Below are 11,845 nucleotides of genomic sequence, written 5' to 3' on the forward strand. Positions count from 1 at the left end.
CCGGATTTCGTGATTCGTTTATTCGAGAATGTTTAAATTTTAGAAAAATTTTCGAAACGATTAAAGTTGGTGGGTCAAAGCTATACATTTTCGCGATACATATAAATAAATTTTAAACATAATTAATATCATTTATAATGTTTAAATATGATAAGCATCAATATATGACGATTAAACTGAAACTCGTTGTCCTACAAGCTCGAAATTATTAAAAACAAATCAATTTGTTTAAACATTGTTAAATTATCTCCGAAAATGTGCATTTTCCCGGCCAAAATATGAAAAACAATTTTTGCAGTCTCATCGTGACGTTCGATGACGTCAATGTCACGTGAGCTACCTGTATAAAGGTCACGTGTTTCGGTCCTTTGTGTTCAGTATTAATTTCTGTTTGATGGCGGCAAGATCGTCGCGTCGTTTTGGCGTAAAAGTGGGGCGTTTTAGCGAATTTCTAGTTTATTATTAATACATATTACGAAAAAATTTTTGTGTTAGTGCTATGAACACGAACGAAAATGGATATCTTTCCGAAAACAACCGAAACCGGGGTAAGTACGACTTCAGTTTTAAAATATCGGATTTCGTGATTCGTTTATTCGACAATGTTTAAATTTTGGAAACATTTTCGAAACGATTGAAGTTGGTGGGTTAAAGGTATACATTTTCGCGATATAATTAAATAAAATTTAAACATAATTAATAATGTTTAAATATGATAACTATTAATATATGATAATTAAACCGAAAATCATTTTCCTAAGAACACGAGATTAGCAAAAACAATTAGTTTGTTGAATTAACCCCGAAAATGTACAATTTCTGAGCTAAAATATGGAAAATAATTTTTGCAATCTCATAGTGACGTACGGTGACGTCACTGTCACGTGAGCTACCTGATGAAAGTCACATTTCGGTCCTCTGTGTTTAGTTTTGATTTCGGTTTGGTGGCAGCAAGATCAGAGTTCCGTTTTGGCTTAAAAGTGGGGCTCTTTTCACGAATTTCTAGTTTATTATTAATAAATATTAGTGAAAATGTGTTGTATTAGTACTGTGAATACGAACGAAGATGGATATTTTTCCGAAAAGGGCCGAAAACAGGGTAAGTACGACTTCAGTTTTAATTTATCGGATTCCGTGATTCGTTCACTTGACAATGTTTAAATTATGGGAAAATTTTCGAAACGATTGAAGTTGGTGGTTCAAAGCTATACATTTTCGCGATATAAATTAATATATTTTAAACATAATTAATATCATTTATAATCTTTAAATATGATAAGCATCAATATATGATAATTAAACCGAAACTCGTTGTCCTACAAGCACGAAATTATTAAAAACAAATCAATTTGTTTAAACAATGTTAAATTATCCCCGAAAATGTCCATTTTCCCGGCTAAAATATGAAAAATAATTTTTGCAGTCTCATCGTGACGTACGATGACGTCAATGTCACGTGAGCTATCTGTATAAAGGTGACGTGTTTCGGTCCTTTGTGTTCAGTATTAATTTCTGTTTGATGGCGGCAAGATCGTCGCGTCGTTTTGGTGTAAAAGTGGAGCGTTTTAGCGAATTTATAGTTTATTATTAATGCATATTACGGAAAATTTGTTGTGTTAGTGGTGTGAACACGAACGAAGATGGATATTTTTCCGAAAACAGGGTAAGTACGACTTCAGTTTTAATTTATCGGATTCCGTGATTCGTTTACTTGACAATGTTTCAATTTTGGGAAAACTATATACATTTTCACGATATAAATTAATAAATTTTAAACACAATTAATATTATTTGTAATGTTTAAATATGATAAGCATCAATATACGATAATTAAACCGAAACTCGTTGTCCTACAAGCACGAAATTATTAAAAACAAATCAATTTGTTTAAACATTGTTAAATTATCCCCAAAAATGTGCATTTTCCCGGCCAAAATATGAAAAATAATTTTTGCAGTCTCATCGTGACGTACGATGACGTCAATGTCACGTGAGCTACCTGTCCGAAGGTCACGTTTCGCGGTCCTTTGTGTTCAGTATTAATTTCTGTTTGATGGCGGCAAGATCGTCGCGTCGTTTTGACCTAAAATTGGGGAGTTTTAGCAAATTTCTAGTTTATTATTAATAAATATTACGGAAAATATTTTGTGTTAGTGCTGTGAACACGAACGAAAATGGATATTTTTCCGAAAAGGGCCGAAAACAGGGAAAGTACGACTTCAGTTTTAATTTATCGGATTCCGTGATTCGTTTATTCGACAATATTTAAATTTTGGAAAAATTTTCGAAACGATTGAAGTTAGTGGGTAAAAGCTATACATTTTAGCGATATAATTAAATAAAATTTAAACATAATTAATACAATTCATAATGTTTAAATATGATAAGTATTAATATATGATCATTAAACCGAAAACCATTTTCCTACGAACACGAGGTAAGCAAAAACAAATTAGTTTGTTTAAACATTGTTAAATTAACCCCGAAAATGTACAGTCTTTGAGCTAAAATATGAAAAATAATTTTTGAAATCTCATCATGACGTACGATGACGTCACTGTCACGTGAGCCATCTATAAAAGGTCACATTTTCGATCCTTTGTGTTCAGTTTTGATTCCGGTTTGGTGGCAGCAACATCGGAATTCCGTTTTGGGTTAAAAGTAGCACGTGTTCGCGAATTTCTAATTTATTGTTAATAAATATTAGCGAAATGTTGTGTTAAGTGCTGTGAACACGAAGGAAACTGGATATTTTTCCAAAAATGCCCGATTTTTTTTGAAATTTGTTGTTAATAACATGCATTCAGCACTGATAAAGTACGGCTTTAGAATATACAAAATACTGCGTTCATAATTCACGAAATACCGTATGCATCATTTTTAAAGTACGGCGTCCAAATTTACCAAATACGGTGTCCTTCACCCATGCTATCAAACCCTAGTCCTCTCTTTTAATGGCAAGACGCACTCCAGACCTCCTCGTATTGTTTGGTTCTTGCTGGGCAACAGCAACGAGCGAGCACAGTCATCGCTCTTTGGCGGCAAACGTGGAGAAATTTGTATATTGTAACTTTTGTAATTGAAACATTTTGTACTGTATATTGTATTTGTTACTAACTTAACTTGGGTCTTGCCAATTTAGCTCCAGTGGTGCAAACGCTTTGTTTTCACGGTGCACTTGCTTGGGTTTTAATTTTGCAACAGTGCATTCTTTGGTTCCGGGACTGAATTCTCCATGTCGTCAGACGCTCTGGCCTAGGGGGTTCTGTTGGCCCTTAGACGCTGGGTCATCATCCTAAACGGATGAGGTTCATCATCCTAAACGGATGAGGTCAGTCGGCCCTGTATCTATGCGGCTGCATTCTCCCTTGGTCGTGTGAGCGCTGCGACCAATAGATTTCGTTCCGAGTTCCATCGGTGTGCTTGCTTGGGTTTTAATTTTGCAACAGTGCATTCTTTGGTTCCGAGACTGAATTCTCCATGTCGTCAGACGCTTTGGCCTGGGGGGGTTACGTTGGCCCTTAGACGCTGGGTCGCATCATCCGATAAGGATGAGGTCAGTCGGCCTTGGATTTATGCGGCTGCGTTCTCTCTTGGGCGTGTGAGCGCTGCGACCAATAGGTTTCGTTTCGAGTTCCATGGGTGTGCTTGCTTGGGTTTTCATTTTGCAACATTCTCAATTTTTGGTGCAATTTCTTCCGGTGATGAATTGGGTACTAACTTTGCATTTGTATTGTATCTGTATCTGTAGTGTATTCTGTATTGTAGCTAGATTGTAAGTACCTGTATTGTATTTCCATTGTATTGTACTGTATAACGTTCTATCCCTCATTAACAAATCCTAGCCCTCTCCTTTCCTAGCGAGATCTGCTCCAGACCTTCCCGTGGTTCTTGCTGAGCATCAACTATCGAGGACAGAAAATTCAAATTCAAAACCAGCAAAGTTTAAAAAAAATCATGAAAATCGCTTGTTGGTGGCCAACGTGGAGCAAAAGAAACTTTTGTAACTCAACTAACTTTGTTAACTTTGTATTTTTAAGTAAACAAAAATATATTACATTTAATTTATTATTTATAAGGACAAATGTGAAGACAAGTTATTACCAACCTATGCTGCTATGTAGCGGTTTGTGCATTTGACAGTTAAAATGACGTCATAAACATAGATAATAGCATTGTTTAAGTATGTTATAGTTGGACAACCTATACGGACAATCACTTTACCATGTAGAAAAGAATGAATATATATTTTATATCTCACTCGCTTCACTATGAAGTGGTGGTACCTTACGAAAGGGGGTAAAAATAGTCCGTAAACACGTGATGTCGATAAGATAGTAAACGGACGTATTAATCAGTACGTTGTACGGGAAGCAGTCACAAAATAAGCAAACGTACGTGTTGAAGACTTTACATATATGTAATATATGTATATGTAGTGCATACCTGTTTCAAGGTTAAGGTAAAACAAATTTAATATTATCGCGGTATACCTATTATCCATGAACTGCATGGCTAACAAATATGCGTCCCTTCGTCCACTTTAAAGGTACGAAATTAAACGACCACTACTTTAATTAAAGTAACAAGTCATCTAATTTGCTTCCAGAATACCTATGGATTATATCATCAAACTATGAAAACCAAATTAATTCAATATGAACATCTTCTTACGTATTTTTTTTTATTAACAGTAGTCAAATCATTAAATACATATTATCTTTGAAACTAAAATGCATTTTATCCTAAGATTGTACCACAACATATTCATCACCATTTAAATACATACGATTTAGACATCAAGAAATAAATTTAAAATTGCAAAAATTATACTAAAACAGCCTTAAATGTGTCTTGTATGTACGTGCTTATCAGTATGTAGGCACAGCAATAATCGTTCTTTATGAGTAATGAGAATGACTGATGACTACTGCAACACAGTAAATCCTCGAAATCGAAAATTTAAAATACTGAAAACTTCAAATATGGGAAAATTGTAAAATCGAGAAATCGAAACATAAAAAAATCAAAAAAATAAAAATTGGAAAATCTAAAATTTAAAAATCGAGAAATTGAACAATCGGTTAATTCAAAAATCGAAACATCGAAAAATTGGAAAATCGAAAAATAAAAAAAAATTGGACAATTGAAAATTTAAAAATTCCGAAAATTGAAAAATTGAAATATAGAAGAACTGAAAAGTCAAAAAATCGAAAAAAATTAATAATTTTAAAATTGAAAAGTTAAAATTGAGAAATCGAAAAACTGAAAAATCACAAAATTGAACGAAATATCAAAAAAATAGGAAATTAAAAAATTGAGAAACAAAAAAGTCAAAAAAGCAGAGTCTAAAAATCGCAAACTTAAAAAATCGAAAAATTGAAACATCAAAAACCTGAATAATCGAAAAATTGAAGAACTGAAGAACTGAAAAATCGAAACTTTAGGAAGTGGAGAAATGGGAATATAAAAAAATAGATTAATTGAGAAATCCGAAAACTGAAAATTCAGAAACGTCAAAATTTGAAAAATATAAAAATATTGAAGAACTAAAAAATCGAAAAATCTAAAATTTAAAACATTGAAGAGTTCAAATATCCTAAAACTGAAAAATGGAGAAATCCAAACATCAAAAAATCAAAAAAAAAAATCTAAAATTTAATAATCGAAAAACTGAAAAATCAACGAATCGAGAAGTCGAGAATTTAAAAAATTGGACAATTCAAAAATCGGATAAATCAAAAATCGAAACATCGAAAAATCGAAAAACCGAAAAGCAAAAAATCTAAAAACCAACAAATCGAAAACTCGAAACATTGTAAAATTCAAAAATTGAGACATCGAGAAATCGAAAAATCAAAAGACAAAAAAATCGAGGAGTCGAAAAATCGAGAAGTCGAAAAATCAAAAAATTGAGAAACCGAAGTAGGCCAAAATCGAAAAATCGAAAACTTAAATATGGAATCTCAATGAATTGAGATCTCAAAAAATTTAAACATTCGTAAATTTAAATAATTAAAATATAGAACTGGAAACTCGAGAAACTGAAAAATCTAGAAATTTAAAAATTAAAATATGAAAAAGTTGAAAAATTGAGAAATTGAAATAAAAAACAAAAAACTGAAAATCCAAAAATAAAAAATAGAAAAATCTAGAAGTCGAAAAATGAAAGAATCGAAGTATTGAAAAATATCAAAACTGAAAGAAATATCCAAAAATTGAGAAATCGGCAAACCAATAAAGTGAAGTCGAAAAATCGAAGAATTGAAGAACTGAAAAATCGAAACTTTGAGAAGTGGGAAAATCAAAAATAGATTAATTGAGAAATCAGAAAACTGAAAATTTAACGCAAAAATTTGAAAAATTCAAAAATTTAAATACTGAAGAACTGAAAAGTCAAAAAATCGAGAAATCGAAAAAACTAAAATTTAAAACACTGAATAATTAAAATATCGCAAAATTGAAGAATCGAGAGATCCAATTCAACTTGAAAAATTGAAAAATCGGGGCATTGAAAAATTGGAAAATCCAGAAATTGAAAAACTCAAAAAAAAAATCGAAAAACCGAGAAATCCAAAAATCAAAACATCGAAAAATTCAAAAACTGAGACTTCGAGAAATCGAAAAATCGAAGAATCGAGAAATTGAGGAGTCGAAAGCCGAAAAGGAAAGTTAAAAATTGAAAAATTGAGAAATTAAACAATCAAAACAACGAAACATCTGAATTCGATAAATTGAGAAATTAAAAAATTGAATAATCGAAAAATTTTAAAAAAGAAAAACTGGAAAATCGAAAATTAAAGTTCAAAAAATCGAAAAATTGAAAAATTGAAATATAGAAGAACTGAAAACTCGAGATATCGAAAAACCTAGAATTTTAAAAAATGAAATATTAAAACATCGAAAAGTTTAAAAATTGAGAAATCGAAGCATTAAACAGTCCCAGAATTGAAAAATCTAAAGTTTACAATAAATTGAAAATCCAAAAAGGAAAAAAGCGAGAAATCAAAAAAAATCCATCAATTCAAAAATCGAAAAGTCGAAAAATTGAAATATTGAAAAATCTCATAACTGAAAGAAATATTCAAAAAATTGAGAAATTAAAAAATTGGAAAATTGAGAAATCGAAAATCTAAAAAAGCAAAATTGAAAAATCGTAATCTTAAAAAATCGAAAAATTGAGGAATTGAAGATGTGAAAAATCGAAACTTTAGGAAATCCAGAAATGGACAAATAAAAAAAATACTTTAGAAATTGGCAAACTGAAAATTTAGAAACGTGAAAATTTGAAAAATTGAAAAATCGAAATATTTAAAAACCGTAAAATTGGAGAGGACAAAAATTGAGAAATCGTATCATTGAAACATCGTAAGATTGGGAAATCGAAAAATAAAAAAATCGAGAAATAGAAAATTTAAGGAATGGAGGAATCGGAAAAGCCCAAAATTGAAATATTGAAAAATTGAGACATTTAAAGTTGAAAAATCGAGAAATCGACGAGCCGAAAAATCCCAATAGCGTATTTAGGTATAAATCACAAGATCAGGACTATTCTACTTTTTAAAATTTAAATACATAACATTATAAATTGGAAAATGTTGATTTTTTTTTCCAAAAATCTTGACGTCTAAGGTGAAAACTCGACACGGATGCATAAACCGTAAACGGAGCGAAACTACAATTTTACTATTGTAAAATTTGGAGATTGCGTCATTTCATTGTTCGTGACAAATTTTGGAGAGTGTAATTTGATAATACAATTTGAAATGTAAATTTTGTCATTCGGGAACATTATGTATCAAATCGTTAAGATGTTCAAGAACTTTGTTCACTTATTCGTTGTAAAGTCCAATTGTCGAAATGGGTTAGTTCTTCGTAGTGGATGTGTATCACATCAACTCTAACGAATATCGGCTTATAGATAAATCGCTTAAGGCCGATATTGGCCTGATTGTGCTTTGGTCTGTAGATCAAACAAGTTCTCAGGCGACGAAAAATTGCATGTGGAGGGAGACTTCGGATTACAAATCGTGTCAAGAAAGACATATTTAGGAGAGATGGATTTTCAGGTGCTTGACTAGCGGTAATTTTAAATTGTTTGCTGTCGTTCGCGAAGTGAAGAACACAATTTCATTAAAATGATAATTATAAAATTATCATAATCACTATTGGTGTTAATTAACACAAAATGGCGCGCAAGTTATCAGTTGATTTCGTTAATACATTCATAGAAACCTATAAGGGATTTTTTCATGCCTTACAAAATTAAAAAGTAAAAAATACAATAACAAAAATTTTAAAATGCGGTTTACGAAAAATTAGTTGACCTGTGCAAAGACGAAAATTTTGGAAACGCTGACAAATATGATATCTTAAAAAAAATAACACTTGAAGAAGTGCTTTCGGCGTAATATTTTTGATGCTCGCGTGAACAAAATACTCTATGTCAGTGTGCAGTGCGCAAAGAGTTATCTGTGCAGATCTAGCCGAAAATCCGAAAACCAAATCGCTGTGTGTAGGGCCAGCATAACGGAAGTAATAAATCATCCCATGGGTTGAAGAACGTTGGGTCAGTGCAATGATATCGGTGTAATATCCCGAGAGGGGCCCAATACACCCAATAAAATCGAACAGACAAAATAAAGCTTCAAACATAATTATTTTTATACTAAAATTCTGAAGTTTATAAATTGCACATTTTATTTATTTATTTATTTATTTATTTATTTTATCTTGTTTTCGAACTATAATAAACATTTCAAACAATGTCTGTAACTTATTTTAATGTAAATTATATTCATGTGGTTAACAAAATCAGATGTAATATTAGTGTGATTTTGACCTTATTCTAGATTTTATTACAGCAGTTACAACGCGTTGCTTCATATTTTTTATGTCAAGTATATTTTCATATTTTGTACAAATATATTTATACACATTACTGTTTACGGAACAATGTTAATTATGGATTTATGGATAACTCCTCGTATAAGAGCAGAGTGAAGGGTGTTTGCCTTTGGTAATGTTTGATGGCGCCATCTGATGTAGAGTAAAATAAACGTAATACGTTGGCTCACTGTAGTGAAAATGCGCGTTGACGAAAAATTTGTCCCACGCCCCCTGGATTCCTTGTCCTAAAGCTCACTATTTAGGCGAAGTAAAATTTGTATTAGGTTGTCCAACTATAATATACTTAAACAATGATAATACACAATGTGAGAGTAAAAGAGGGAAAAAAAGAACAGTTTGAAAAGATCCAGGGGTCTCTGGAGTTATGTATTTGAAAGAGTTTGAAAGAATCTTGGAGCCCCTGAGTAAATTTTTTTTAAATTGTGAAATAATCTTCCAGGGATTTGTTGATTTGTTTTAGATTTATTTTTAATCTTGGGTGTTTCTGATGTTTTGTTTTTGAGAGTTAAAAAAATCTCGGGCCCCCATAGTATCTTTTCTTAAAGATTGTGTGATTGTAAAAACGCTTTTGGTAGTAAGTTTAAACACAAAAGAGTATGATTTATGACTGAATAAGAAAATACAAAGTGCAAATGGAAATTTACGTTTATACTTCAAAGATTAGCATTTTCTTATATGCAACCAAGATTACAGATTTGCAAAACAATTAGAATAAACATCATTTCAAACACGATAATTTTAGTTCTCCCTTTTTCTTTTATTTAAAATGAACAATATCTTACCAAGTGATTTTTACTACAAAGAATACAAAAAAATCCGACGTAAAGTACAAAGTCTATTTTTGAATGCATCATAAACAAACCCTAAAACATTAAATCTCACCCCCATTCCCACCGTTTTTTAATCCCAAACCCCGTCCTTTGTCGCTTTGTCCCACCCCACTCCGCCTCTATATTTAACCCGCACCAAAAAGACAAAAACTCTCAAAAAGCCCGCGCCGAATTTCCACCCGAACGAGCCTTTTCCCCGAAGCGGATCTCTAATTTCCATCTTCGCGCACGTGAACATTGCAGAATAAAATTAATAAAGCGTCGCCCCGCACACAAAGAACTGCGGAAAGGGGCGGGAGCGAGCGCAACAAGGCAATGACCATGACGTCGCAATCCCAAGGGCGTTCGAGCCGTCGCGACGCCAGACGTCATTCACCTGGATATGTATGTTGTCCTCGAACTGACACGATACGCTTTTTGGCTCCATATATGTTTATAAACGTTAGGGTAGGTTCGGATTATTCGGCTTATGATCCACAACAGATGGTGGCGTCGCGCCGATTTTCTCCCGATTTTGGGTCAGCTCGTCGATCGAAGGCCGGATTTCTTCGCACTCGAGCTGCAGATTTATGTGGGATTTTTTTCGCATTAAAAACAGGACGCTATCGGAATTAAATGCAAATGGATAGCGTAGCGTGACTGGAAAAACGCCCGCACCTGCCCGGAAAGGGGACGGGGGCATGGGTGGAATCTGGCGGCGGGTGAATGTGGAGCAGAGGGACGCACAACCAAAAGACTTGTCTATAATTAACTCAACTTGTCACCTTGAAAGTTATAAATACGAAATTTGATTTATCTTGCAAAATCACAGAAGTCCAGGTTTTTCTATTAATGAGACGGTTTGTGTGACTAGAATATTTTTTAATTCGAATTGAGGAAGGAAAGTCCGTCTGCGGAAGCGCGGTTAACCTAGACGTCTGCAGCGGCATCGCAATCATTGATAAGGCCGCCGCGTCCTCGCTCAAGGACGTGGGGGCGGCGAATTATACACAGGATACAGGAGGGCAGGGCCGGGTACGTCTGCTGTTGGTTTGTAATCAATGATGCAGCGTCGGGGGCGTCGGCAGTCAGGTCAATGTCATTGCCGCCGTCTAGCCAACACCATTGCCGAATATCCTGCGACAATAACCCCAAATTCGCTCTCGGCTTCCAAGAACTCACGTCAATCACGCCGGAGAAACGCACACATGAATTGTGGGTTGCATACATTACGGACGATAATAATTCGCACGTGTTCGTTAATATCGTTTGGTTTAAGCGACGATATCGATCACGACCATTATTAATAATGCACGCCTCGACTGAACACTTCGATTCGTGTCTATTAACTCATTTTTCGTTTTTATTACCTCGGGTTGTTTATTTAATAGTCTGAATCCAGTGGGAGTACAGTCAGGATGGCCGAGCGGTCTAAGGCGCTGCGTTCAGGTCGCAGTCCACTCTGTGGGCGTGGGTTCGAATCCCACTCCTGACAACTCTTTTTTTTGGACCTTACTCATCACAAATTCGATTTTAATTAATCGAAGCCTGTTGTTTCGCGTAATCTCCGAGATTGATCGATTTTTGCGTGGTGAAAGACATAACTAGTTAAAAGCTTTTGTTCTTGGGGCTTTTTTCGAACGCATGACGTCATAGATTTAATGAAAGTCACGATCGGAGACTGTTCCCGCCGGGCCTTTATCACGATACACGACCCGATCGACCTACCCAGCCTACCAAGGTTTATGAAGTCTGTAAGCTACAATTTATACGCTTCATCCGTTCTATAAACAATAACCTGCATTCTTACTTCGTATTACGAAGGTTGCGCACCTTGTTTCGTAAGATACACATCACGGACGCGACATTTTTTCTACGATTGTGGAAAAAAGGGGACGCTGAAGTATGTGACGCACGGGTAAAACAGAATGGGATTATTTTTAAATTGCGAGGGGCGCTTGATTTTGCTTTAGGTAAATAGATATAACTTTATAAGTCGTCTTCGTTATTTTTCAGTTATTTTTTTTTTGGTTATACTAATTCTAAAGAAACACCCTGTATGTGGTACTGGACGTTGAGTTATGAACTTGTGGCTTTTATGTCGACAAAACACACATATGCCAACT

At 33.8% G+C, this 11,845-nt stretch overlaps 1 non-coding gene across 1 annotated transcript; it reads left to right on the plus strand.

Annotated features, from left to right (window-relative positions):
• The first annotated feature begins 11,131 nt into the window (after positions 1 to 11,131).
• On the plus strand, positions 11,132 to 11,214 carry Trnal-cag (transfer RNA leucine (anticodon CAG)). The gene has a single exon. It is a non-coding gene; the product is annotated as a tRNA-Leu (tRNA).
• The last annotated feature ends 631 nt before the right edge of the window (positions 11,215 to 11,845 follow it).

The sequence above is a fragment of the Zophobas morio genome, unplaced genomic scaffold, assembly GCF_036711695.1.
Source record: "Zophobas morio isolate AGI-343-1 ecotype UQ-CSIRO unplaced genomic scaffold, CSIRO_AGI_Zmor_V1 ptg000026l, whole genome shotgun sequence".
Lineage (NCBI taxonomy): Eukaryota > Metazoa > Arthropoda > Insecta > Coleoptera > Tenebrionidae > Zophobas > Zophobas morio.